At 38.0% G+C, this 13,143-nt stretch overlaps 1 pseudogene; it reads right to left on the bottom strand.

Moving 5' to 3' along the window:
* Positions 1 to 4,440: 4,440 nt before the first annotated feature.
* LOC101348854 (ubiquitin-40S ribosomal protein S27a pseudogene) lies at positions 4,441 to 7,438 on the bottom strand (annotated as a pseudogene).
* Positions 7,439 to 13,143: the final 5,705 nt, after the last annotated feature.

The following is a 13,143-nucleotide window of genomic DNA, read 5'->3' as shown; positions in this document are numbered from 1 at the left end:
ATGAACCAAGTTTTGAACAGAGGAATTTTGAAAGGCTTGCTTGACTTCCAGCATATTTCCTTAGACAATAATCTGAAATTTTCAGCTTTGTAGTTATTCTTCTATTTGATATATTATTTCCAGGAAGCCCATGTTAAAATGTATCTGCAACCCAGATGTCAGATGAGAATCCTCCCCATCCTGGCTCTTCTTAAAGCCTGGATGCAATTGGCTTTTAAGCCCAAATTGTGTAGCCAGAAGGTAATGCTCTCCTTAAGATATCTGCTAATTCCAAAAGGGTTTGACTCCTTCTGGTCTTATCTATCTCATGGCCATTAACTTTATCCCCTGCCATCTCCACCTCCCATGTGAACCTCAAGCTCTTCAGTGGTCTACTCACACACCCAGTCACAATTCACTCACTAAGAGCTTTGGAAATTCAGTCAACTTTCACTTAGGTTTACAGTGAGATTACAGCACATAAAATCTTCTGTTACCTTCTTTCCAATCCCTCTCTTCTCTCTCACCTCCTCCCTTCCTTTCTTCCCCCCTGCCTACCCTTCTTTCTGGAACAAAGCAAACTGTTCCCTTTCTCTTAGTCATAGCCGTTTTCTGAGTACTCTGTGTTACTTGAACATGCCCTTGTGGTTAGACCCTCCATCCCAAGCAGGATATCAAAGTATTTCTTCCAAACAAAGTCCGGGCTTTCTCTAGCAGCAATTTTGACCAATATTTTGTTCATTTCTTCACCTTCGCAGCCTAATGTGATAAAGTAAACCACTGACACCAACATCTTGGCTGATAAAATCAGTAAAGAAGGGGTGAGTTGAAGGGAATGGGAACCTGAGCTTTCATAGAAGAGAAAAACAAGTGACACCACCCACCCAGAGTGTAGGGAAGCTGTAACAGCGTCCTCTGTTGAAGAGAAAGATCCTGAAAATATTGTCAGGAAGTCACCTGAAGTCAATTTCCACCTGCTTCTCAGTTCTACCATTGAACGGTCCCAATTAGGGTTCCTGAGTTATCTTAAATAACATTGTGTCATTTTTGCATCTTGGCTTTTTATAAAAGGAAAACTCTATCAATCAAGAGAAAGTCAATACATCTAAATACATCCTCAGCATCTAAGCGAAATAACAGCAATGTTTTTCTAGTTAGTTGTGTTCATTAGTGGAGGCACAAAGTCATTTAAGTAAGACCGAGCCCCGACTTAGACCCTACCTACCCCACTTTCAGCTACAAATGCTATAGTGTTTCATGACCCAGAAACCCTGAACTAATAATGGTGTCCCAGACACCACATGCTATTTCTTGACTCCCTGCCTTTGCTGTGTTGACCTTTTGCCTGGATTGTTCTTCCCCATGCCCAGCCTTCAAAACTGAAGTCAAGTGTCTCTGATGAGGCTGTCCTGATCCAACTTCCCTCTGTAATGGTATTAATTAGTCCTTCCTTTAGCTACATGTATATATATTCTTTTTTAGCTTTGTACTTTTCACACAGTATTGGAATTATTTGCTGGCATGTCTGTCTCCTCTACAAGAGGGTAATGTCCTTGATAGCATAGCTAGTATCTTCTTTATCTCTACATCCCCAATGCCTAACACATCCTCTTCCACAGAAAGTATCTTACAAATGTCAACTGCATGTATTTCTCTCATTTTCATAAGCTCTCTGAAGAAAAACAGCATTTTCAATCTTTTGTAGTTCCTCACTACCCAGTTACAATACTTGCAAATCATATTTAAATTATAGTGCTAAATAAGATACATGAAAGTTAAATCCATATTGCAGGGACACAGTTTTTCTAATCGTGAATGCACACTCCAGCAGAGGACAGCTACACTTAATCTGAGAGGCCGTATTCCAGAGGTGGCACTACAAACTCATTAAGCTTTTCATTCATATCTCACATGACACCAGAAGCTGTCCTAATTAGCATAAAAAATCTCAATATTACTCTTGCTTTGTCAAAAAAGAGTGATATTAACACTCTTAAGTATTGGCTAAAGTATTTTAGAGACACTTTGGCCTTGCAAAATAACAATAAGAATCTAGTGAGATCTGTACCCTTAGAGATAGATGGTACCCAAGGTTTATTCCCAAGATGGTTCCCTGTCCAGCCACTAGCTTTAAAAAGAACAGCTGTTTTCTTGATATTAACTATAAGAAAAGCAGACTGATCTCTCAGGGATATTCTCATTATGTCTTTAGTGAACCTTTTAAACATGTTCATGGTCAAACACCTTAAAAGGATAAGGACACAGAACTTTATAAAGCATACAAAACAGATTGTATGGAATATTTTATGTCTCCTTGCTAGTAAATATTTATTGAATAAATTTCTTAAGTATGGTAAAATTTGGTCTAAGACTTGTTTTCTTTTTACCTTGTTACCAAGTTGCTGGAAAACAGCTAACCTTCACCCACCCTCAAACTTTTAGGAGGCTACCATCATCTGCCAAAAATATTTTTTATTTGCTTGCTTGTGCTTTGGGTGTCATAGCTCAGAAGCCATTGCCTAATTCAAGGTCATGAATATTTACACCTATATTTTTTCTAAGAATTTTACAGTTTTATCTCTTACATTTAGGTCCATGATCCACTTTGTGTTAATTTTTGTGTATAGAATGAGGAAGGGGTCAACTTCTTTCTTTTGAAAGTGGATATCCGGTTGTCCCAACACCATTTAGTCAAAAGTCTATTTTTCCCCCATTGAATTGTCTTAGCAGCTTTGTCAAAACTCAACTGACCATCAATGAGATGATTTATTTCTGGACTCTTAATTCTAATCCATCAACCTATATATCTGTCTTTATGATATTACCACACTCTCTTGATTCCTGTAACTTTGTAGTAAGTTTTGAAGTAAAGTTTTAGTCTTCCAACTTTGCTCTTCTTTTTAAGATTGTTTTGGCTATTCTGAGACCCTTGAATTTCCATATGAATTTTAGGATAACCTTGTCAATTTCTATCAAAAAATCCAACTGGGATTTTGATACAGATTGCATTGATCTATATAAAGATCAATTTAAGAATATTGCTATCTTAACAATATTAATTCTTCTGATCCATGAACACAGGATGTCTTTAGGTCTTCTTTAATTCTTTTCATCAATATTTTGTAGTATCCAGAGTATAACTTCACCCTTATTTTGCTAAATTTATTTCTGTTTATTGTATTCTTTTTGATGTTATTGTTAATGGAAGTTGTCTACTTAATTTTATGTCTATGCTGTTCACTGCTAGTATACAGAAATACAATTGATTTTTGTATATTGATTTTGTACTCTACAACCTTGCTAAATTTGTTTTAATAGTTTTTTCATGGATTTCTTAAGATTTTCTATATACAAGACCATGTCATCTGCAAATAGACACAATTTTACTTCTTCCTTTCCAATCTGTATGTCTTCTGTTTCATTTCTTGCCTGATTGCCCACTAGAACCTCCAGTTCATCTCTGTCTTTTCTGGAAGGTTTTATTCATGTATTGATGGTCAGCCTATCTCCATTTCAGTCTCTTTCCATTTCAATTTCTCTGGTTAGGATACTTCTAACCAGAGAGATGCTTGAGAATCACGAATGTGGCTGACTCTTAGAAGGCAGAGAATCAGCTACTAGGCAATAAAGTTGGAGTGTATCATTTTATGCCTGTGTTGCCCTTCCCGTCTCTGGATTCTTAATCTCCTCATTGGTAAAATTGGAGGATCCAGCTAGATAGTCTCTAATGTAGCAAATGAGTAAATAGGTTTGACCTCAGCCTACCTCAGTAGGAAGACTTGCAGTGTGCTCCCAGTATGGCAGTAGGGACAGGCTGTGACAAAAGAATGCTCCAGGGTTCGTACTTGTTGAGAATATTGATGTGGTCTCTTCTGTGTTCACCCTATGGTGCTCAGCACGGTATGAACAATTAATAATTGTTAATATTTATAAGAACTCTCTCATATATGGCATCTACAAAAAGATTAAGATCAAGGAAATCAAAATGTCACTGTAAGAATTCATTGATTTAATCAATTATGCAGGGAGGTAACTTCACCTCAAAAGCCTTTTACACTTAACATGGAGCAGAAAAAAGCTTTGACTCATTGGACTTATTTGAAAACTCCTGTGTGATCTGTTAAAGCCCTTAATGCGAAGGCTCATTTATCCAGGTCTTTTTCACGTAAGCCCTTGGTAGCCATTGGCAATTTCTATTTTTTCCAGGTTTTTTTTTTTTTTTCCCACCTGGAATGGGAAGAGCTATGGGAGTTTATGCAGGTAATACAGCAATGTAGCTATGTAATTAATGCGAGTATTCTTAGTAACTTGATGGTAAACTGAGTGAGCTGGAAGCTCCAAGTATAGTATTTTCATATCTTCCAAAGCCATATTGCTGATTTCATTTGGACCCTGAAGTTTTTGTTTGTTTGTTTTTGTTTATTTCTTTAAGTTCATGTCTTCTATTAACCCCATCCACAATTACTTGTCTTCTGGTTTGTTGAAGCAATAGTCAGATGCTTGCCATAGTAATGTCTATCAAAGTGATTGGCCATCAAAACTCCAGTACCACATTCACCTGGAAGGCCCTAGCAGTGAAGGTAACTAAATTTGCCGTGCTTATGCACCCTGTAGTATTTTAGGACAGCCAGCTTAACATTCTTTCTCTTATGCTTATTCTTCTTGGGAGTAATGTAAAACTACATCTTCTTTTTCCTAGTACCATCACAGAGTCTCAACACAAGACAAAAAGTGTACTCCTTTTGAATGTTGTAGTCAGACAAGTTATGTCCATCTTTCAGTTGCCTGCCAGCAAAGATCAGTCTGTGCTGATCAGGAGGAATTCTTTCCTTTTCCTGGATCTTGGCTTTTACGTTTTCTATTGTATCTAAGGGCTCAGCCTTGACAGTGATGGTCTTCCCTGTTAGAGTTTTTATGAAAATCTATCTTGGCAGCACTTCCACTATAGATGGCAGATCAGAAAGCTGGACCCTGAGTTTTGATTTACCTTATCCATTAAACCTCTTCCTATGGCTCAAAAGTGTTCCAAAATGATCTAAGCCAATTTGATCAAGCACAATTTTTAGATTATTTTTGGCAGTTAATAGTAGTCTACCAAAAGTTTGAGGAAGGTAAAGTTTAGCTATTAATCAACAACTTTGCTTCCAAGTTATAAAGAAAATACAAGAGGAAATCTTCATGACCTTTGGTTGGGCAAGACCTTCTCAGGTATCATCATGGATTGAATTGTGTCCCCCAAAAATATCTGTCAACTTGGCTGGGTCATGATTCCCAATATTGTATGATTGTTTACCATTTTGTAATATGATGTGATTTCCTTATGTGTTGTAAACTCTAATCCTTATGATGTCATAATAAGATGGATTAGCAGCTGTTATACTGATGAGTCTACAAGATTAGACAGTGTCTTAAGCCAATCTCTTCTGAGATATAAAAGAGAGAAGTGAGCAGAGACACATGGGACCTCATACCACTAAGAAAGTAGTGCTGGGAGCAGAGCACATCCTTTGGACCTGAGGTTCCTGTGCTGAGATACTCCCAGACCAAGGAAAGACTGATGACAAGGACCTTCGTCCAGAGCCCACAGAGAAGAGAAAGCCTTCCCCTGGAGCTGACACCCTGAAGTTGGACTTGTAGCTTACTGGGCTGTGAGAGAATAAATTTCTCTTTGGTAAGGTCATCCACTTGCGGTATTTCTGTTATAGCAGCACTAGGAACTAAAAGCACAAGCAAGAAGAACAACAAAATAAATTGAACTTCATCATAATAAAAAACTTGTGCTTCAAAGGATACCATCAAAAAAGTGAAAAGGCAACCCATGGAATGGGAGACATTATTTGCAAATGATGTATCTGTTAAGGCGCTTGCATCTGAATACATAGAGAACTCTTACAACTCTATAGTAAAGAGACAAAATAAGCCAAATTTTAAAAAAATGGGCAAAGGATCCCAGTCAACATTTCTCCCAAGAAGATAACAAATGGCCAATAAGCACATGAAAAGATGCTCAATATCATTAGCCATCAGTGAAAGGCAAAGCAAAGCCACAATGATATACCACTTCACACTCTACTAGAGCCAGAAACAGTGCTGGGAAAATATTTTTATTTAAAAAGAACCATGCCTGGTAGATACAGCTCTCCTTTAATAAAATGGAAAGCACTGAGACATCCCTAGCCTTAGAATGCTACCTGTTTAAAGTTCTTACATGTAACAAAAATTATTCCATGTGAGTGTTTTCAAAAACATCTTTTAACCAACAAGCGTTACATTATGTGTAAAGAGATTTTAAAAATGCATAAAAGCTCGCTATCAATCACATTTCTTTCTAATCATGCAAGTTAAATATGATGTACCATTCTGGATTTCTCCTTTCTAAGTAGCAGTTTATGCTGCTGCTGCTGCTGCTGCTGCTGCTGTTGCTGCCGGTTTTCTCAGAGTGTGATATTTGCTGTCACTTTATGTGTTGTTTACATAGCTAGTTTCTCCAAGACTTTGGTTTGCAGTAAGACAGACTGACAGCAGGTGAATGGGTAGATCCATGACTGTTCACTTAGGTTTCCCATAACATTAACTGGAGTCAGAGAATATGCCACATTTTCTTTTCAATTATGACTTTTCCTCTGTAAAACTGACAGGAAATCACCCAAGACTAAGAGAATACTATTCTCGGAAAGATTCATTTGAACCTGACTTCAAGAAATATAAACTCAAACAGTAACTCCAGCAGCTTTCTGCTAATCTATACCAATATTCACCTATCAATATTCACTGCACAATGTACTCCCAAATTTCAAAATCGGAATTGAATTGTAAGTGTTTTTCTACCTACCAAACTCATTATGCTTTTAATTAATTCCTTCATTGGATATTTAGCTAAATATCAAATATCAGAGTTCATACTTGGATTGCCTCTGATGCTTCAGGTCTGTAAGATAGCTTGGTATTAAAAATAGGTACCGCTTCACATCTGCCAACAGCTTTCTTTAATTATCCAGTGGCTTTCTTGAAATATTAGCTATTGAAAAACCCATTGCCACTAAGTCGATTCCAACTCACAGTGACCCTGTAGGACAGAGTAGAACTGCCACATAGGGTTTCCAAGGCTGTAATCTTTACAGAAGCAGACTGCAACATCTTTCTCCTGTGGAGCGGCTGGTGGGTCCAAACCACCGACCTTTTAGTTAGCAGCAGAGTGCTTAACCACTGCACTACCAGGGCTCCTCTAGCTATTGATAGGGATAGCCTATCATATTTGGACTTTTTTGTTCTCCAAATTCTTACTATGTTCATTCTACCCCCTTGCACCTAGATTTTTGCCATTTCATAATTTAAAAACAATAGATAAGCCACACCTCATCTTGATTTTTGCTAGTACAAATTTTCGTAATTCTTCTTTTGTGTCTCATGGCTTGTTTCTAAATTTTTTAACAATTCTTTTTACTTTTATCATATCCATCGTTTCAATTAGTCTGTGGCTTACATCTATTTTACTATTGATTCTTTTTTTACTATATCGTAATTCTTAAGATTACACTAAATCATTTTTCTGTTAAAAGGTCCCATATTACAAATAAACATTTAAGTTCTATTGAAATTATAACTTTTGAAAACACATTTAACTAAAGTATGATAAAGTTTTAAGAAAAATTAAAAGTTATGGGGGGACCATTTTCTTAGCCGAGGGAACTCTATACTGTCAACAAAGAAGTAGAGAATAAATTTAATTGTCTTGGGATGGGAGAGACAGGGACTCAGCGGTCATGAGTGCAATACAGAGAACAAGAAGAAAATATTCAAGTTCTGACAAGTAAATAACACCATAAACAACAACAAATCACAACAGCAAAATATTTGGAGCACATAACAGAAATAGTTTATCACTGATACATAAAAAATTATTATAAATCCAAAAGGGAAAGAATTTACAAAAAAATAGGAAGAAGATAATAACAAGGCAAAAGAGATACCATTGTTTAATACATATATAAAGACGTGTTCAACCTTACTAGTTAATCACAGAAACAAAAATCAAAATTACATTTTTATTCTCAGACTGACAGAGGAAAGAAAATATTGAAAATCATAATGTTGAAATTTTTTTTCAGTTACACATGGAGCTGCCATGAATCAGAATCGATGTGATGGCAACTAACAACAACAACATCGCTGCATAACAAATCACACCAAAATTTAGCAGCTTAAAACAACCATTTTATTATGCTGATTCTGTCGGCCAGAATTTAGAAAACGCACAATGGAGCAGCCTGTCTGTGCTCTACAACCACGTCTGGGGCCTCAGCCAGGAAGGTCCAAAAGCTGGAGATCATTCCATGGCTGGGGGCAGGAATCATCTGAGGGTGTCTTCACTCGTACATTTAGCAGTTGATACTGACTGTTGGCTAGGATCTTATCTGGGCCTGTGAGCTGGAACACTCACCCATGGCCTCTCCTTGCAGCTTGAGATGGAGATTTGGCTCTTCTTACACAGTAGCCTAGAGCTCCAAAGACAAACAGTCCCAAGAGAACCAGGTGGAAAGTATATTGCATTTTATGACCTAACCTTGGGAGTCACACAGCATCACCACCACTGTAACCTGTATTTGCAAACTCTCCCAAATTTAAGAGGTGGGAACCTCATTTCTTGATGGGAGAAAAATCAAAGTCACTGTCTCAGTCATCTGGTGCTGCTCCAACAGAAGTACCACGAGTGGATGGCTTTAACAAAGAGAAGTTTATTTCTTCACAGTCCAGTACGCTACAAGTCCAAATTCAGGGTGTCAGCTCCAGGGGAACACTTTCTCCATCGGCTCTGGAGGAAAGTCCATGTCATCAGTCTTTCTTCGGTCTGGGAGCTTCTCTGCGCAGGAACCTCAGGTCCAAAGGACGCGCTCTGCTCCCAGCACTGCTTTCTTGGTGGTATGAGGTTCCCATGTATCTCTGCTCGCTTCTCTCTTTTATATCTCAAAAGAGATTGCATTAAGACACTGATCTTGTCAACCTCATCAGTATAACCTCATCACAGTGACAGAATTTACAACACATGAGGAGATCACATATAATCTCATCATAAGGGTAGAGTTTACAACACATAAGGAAATCACATCAGATAACATAATCATACAATACTGGGAATTATGAACTAGCCAAGGTGCTACACACATTTTTTGGGGGACACAATTCAATCCATGACAGTCACATTATACAAAGAGCATATGAAATGGAAGATACTGTTGCAGCCATTCTTACAAGATACAATCCAACACAAATACTGTAGGAAGATGCACACTCTCAGACTGCCAAAAGTAAATTAGTATCTTTCTGAGGTCTAATTGGCAATGTAAACCTGAGGCATTGTGAATGCTTTGAGTGAATAATTTCTTTTATAGGTTTTATATTAAGGAAATAATCAGAGAGGTCAGAGAACGATATGTATAAAGATGTTCAATGTAGCACCATTTATAATAGCCACAATTTGGAAATAACATATCCAATTAAAAAAGGTATGAATATAAGATATAAGACAGCTATGCAAAATGATTATTATAAGCACACATTCATTTACATGGAAAAATTTATGACATATTTTTGTGTAATAGCAGGTTTAGACAGTATTTATACTGTGATTCTTTACCTATAGAAGCCCACTATATGTTTCAGGGGCTCAGAGAAGTTTGACTGTTTCAACCTTCTCACCAACCTTCTCTCTCTACCATGTGGGACTTTGCTCCACAAGTCCTTTGAGCTTTTCTGATGAAGAACTGAAAGGGATAGAAAATTCAAAAGAAGGTTGCTAGGCTGGGACAGCTTTTCAGAGATGGAGACTGGGGAATATCATCATAAGAAGAAGAGATTGAGGAGAGAGGCACGGAAGAGATTCGTGTCCTGTATAGTTTGTGGATAAGAGAGGGATAAAAAAAAGTTTAAGAAGTATCGCTAAGGGCAATGTTCTCTTCATTGTTTTTGAGAAATAAAGTGAAAGGTTGCAATTATTTTGACTTTTTTTTTTTTTCCTGAAGAGACTATATTCCGTAGACTGCAGCAAGGTTCTAGGATGAAGCCTTATGGGTTCAAGTCCTATGAACTTGACAGTGTTGCATCTTATTTTTCCACTGTAAATATGGATTAATTGTATCCAACTCCCCCCCAAATAAGTTTTTCCCAAAATCATATTTTTAATTGGGGAGTGGATAGATCCATTTCACTTCTCAAATACATCAATTAATAATCTTCTTTAAAAATGAGGGTTCTATAGCACCTCATTTAATGCAAATTTTCTCCTAGAATATGTTTTACTGAGTTAATCCAAGATACCAGCTACACATTCATTCAACAAATAATTGCTGAGTTCCTACTAAATGCCAAGAGCTCTGCAAAGAGTTAATCAAACTGGACTCCATCCCTGGTTTCATGGGTTTATGAAGTACTGGAGAGATGAATAGCAAATAAATAATTATATAATTATAATTAGTAGTCATGAAAAGTGCTTTTAAAAGTAACGTACAGGAACTATGAGTGTATTTTTAGGTGGAACTAACTTATATTAGAGGTCAAGGAACTGATACTTAAATTGAGACCTGAAGAATTCCTAGAAATTTGCTATATTGAGTGTGAAGACATATTCCAGGTAGTGGGGAGAACTCATATAAAAGCAGGAAACAGGCTGGCATTTTGACAAAAAGGAAAAAGGTCAATGCTTGCCTGATGTAGTGAGTGAGAGGCATGGAGGCACAAGAGGAGACCAGACAGGTAAAGGACCCAAATAATCCATGGTCTTTTATATCCACATTAATGATTTTATATTTTATTATAAGTACATCGAGCACCTTGGAAGGTATTAAAGCAGGGGCACAAGATCTCATTTATCTGTATTTTCAAAACATTGTTCTGACTTTTCTTTAGAGATGGGAGGTGGTAGGAGTAGAGGTGGAGGAGACCAGTTACAAATCCACTGCAGTAATCCAGGGGAGAGGCGAGTATGGTTTAGACTAGTGTGTTTGCAGTGAAGATTAGTCGAGAGTGTATTTGGCAGGGAAATCAAGTTTACTGGGTATTCAAAAACCAAAACTAAAAATCGCTATACCACTGATAGCCATATAAATGAGAATAATCTTTCTAGTAGACAACTTGGCAAGATACTGAAAGCCTTAAAATATTACATTCCCTTTGACCCAGCAATTGCACATCTAGGCATTTATCATAAGGAACAGGCATAGATATGTGCAAAGAGTTAGTTAGCTCAAGGGAGCCCTCGTGGCACAATGATTAAAGAATCCACTGCTAACTTAAAGGCTGGCAGTTCAAACCCACCCAGCAGCTCTGCAGGAGAAAGACCTGGCAATCTGCTTCCATAAAAATTACAGCCAAGAAAACCCTACAGAGCAGTTCTACTCTATCATATGGCGTTGCTATGAGTTGGAATCAACTCAATAGTACCTAAACAAACACAACAAGTATAATCAAAACTGGATATTGTCTAAAGGCCTGACAAAAGACTGTTGGTTACCTAGATGTGGGTTTCCAAATATGATTTTCCAGTTAAAGAAACTCCTTGGAGAAATGGTTAATTTTGGGTCTGGAGCAGAGCAACTACAAGATGAGTCTGGAGCAGAAAGTAAGGATGTATTCAAAAAAGCAAACAAAAAAGAAACAAAACAAAGGATGAGGGCATAGCAAAGGGACAGAACAGACAACAAGAAAGAGCTCCCAATAGCCAAAGTTGGAACAATGAGAATAATAACATAGTAACGGATTGTAACCCATCGTATACAATAAATATATATGAATACATGCTGATATAAATATGATTGGATAAATAAATAAATGAGGAGAAGAGACAAATCTTCCTTACAGAAGAATTCAAACAATTTATCCCTGCTCCTTCTTTCCAGGAGATGGAGCTTAATTCCCTCTCCCCACCTTGTGTATAGGCTGGATTTAGTGACTTGCTTCCAAAGCACAGAGTATGGAAAGGTGAGGGAAAAGTAACTTTACAGTAGAAAATCCTTACTTGGCCAGGTTATCAAGGTTAACATCACCAGCGATAAGTTATCTGGACAGCAAGTATTCCAAATATAATATGATGAGAAGGGCAATTCACTTCTGTGGCATTCTTCCCAGAAACCAGTAACCCCAGTCTAATCAAGATAAAAACACTAGACAAACCCAAATTGAGTGATATTCCACAAAAATCTGATCAGCACTTTTTAAAACTCTCAAGGTCATGGAAACAAGGAAAAGAGATGAAGGAGATGACTTAATGAGATGTAGTATCCTGGATTGAAATATGAAAGGAAGACTAGTGAAAAAAAATTAGTGAAATCCTAATAAGCCTAGAGTTTAGTTAATTGTAACATACCAATGTTGGTTTCTTAGTTTTGGCAAATGTTCCACGGCTATGTAAGATATTAACAATAAGAAAGCTAGGAGGACTTCTGGTCAATACAGGACCTTAGATACACAGCCCGGACAACAAAGATTTCAGAAACTAAGTAAAACAGACACAAAAAAATGACCTCATATACCAGAACATCAAACAGAGAGATGAAGAAACAGACTCAGCACCGACTGGAAGGAGAGGCAGAGGCAGAATGGCAGAACGAGGCCAGTGGGAAAACAGAGATCCATGGACTGATCGCATCCTGCCTGTCAGCATGGCCATTTTGGGATGGCATTGAACAGGAAAGCAACCACAGAGAGAGCACAGCTCTGGCAGAGATTCTGGACAAACATCCCCAGAAAGAAACAAAAAGGAGGGCAGGACGTGGCCAGTGATGGGACATCCTTGGGGAGGAAAGGGGAAGCATGGGATTGGTATAGCTTTGAAACAAGGAAACTATGGGGAAATATCTCTGGAGTACAGTGAGACAGACTAAGTCACAGAGTCTTAGAGAAGGAGAAAGTATAGATAGGGAGTGCACATTTGCAGGGGAGTAAAGGGGAGGAACAGGGGCCGGGGGAGAGCTCCAGTCTCTCTGGTGAGTGCAAGAAGGGAGGGAGCTAGGAATTAATGCAGGGATTGCTTACTGGTGGAGGCACTCAACCACTTATACAGGAGACACAAGCAAGGAGTCAACCCACAGAGCAACAACTAGAGCCTTCCCCTGCCCCCAGAACCAGCCCTGTGCTGGCAGTTGTCCCCTCCTGTGCCTGCAGACTCCCCTT

Source organism: Trichechus manatus, unplaced genomic scaffold (genome assembly GCF_000243295.1).
Source record: "Trichechus manatus latirostris isolate Lorelei unplaced genomic scaffold, TriManLat1.0 scaffold00047, whole genome shotgun sequence".
Lineage (NCBI taxonomy): Eukaryota > Metazoa > Chordata > Mammalia > Sirenia > Trichechidae > Trichechus > Trichechus manatus.
Note: the sequence above shows the minus strand (reverse complement) of the source record. Positions and strands in the feature narration are given on the sequence as shown.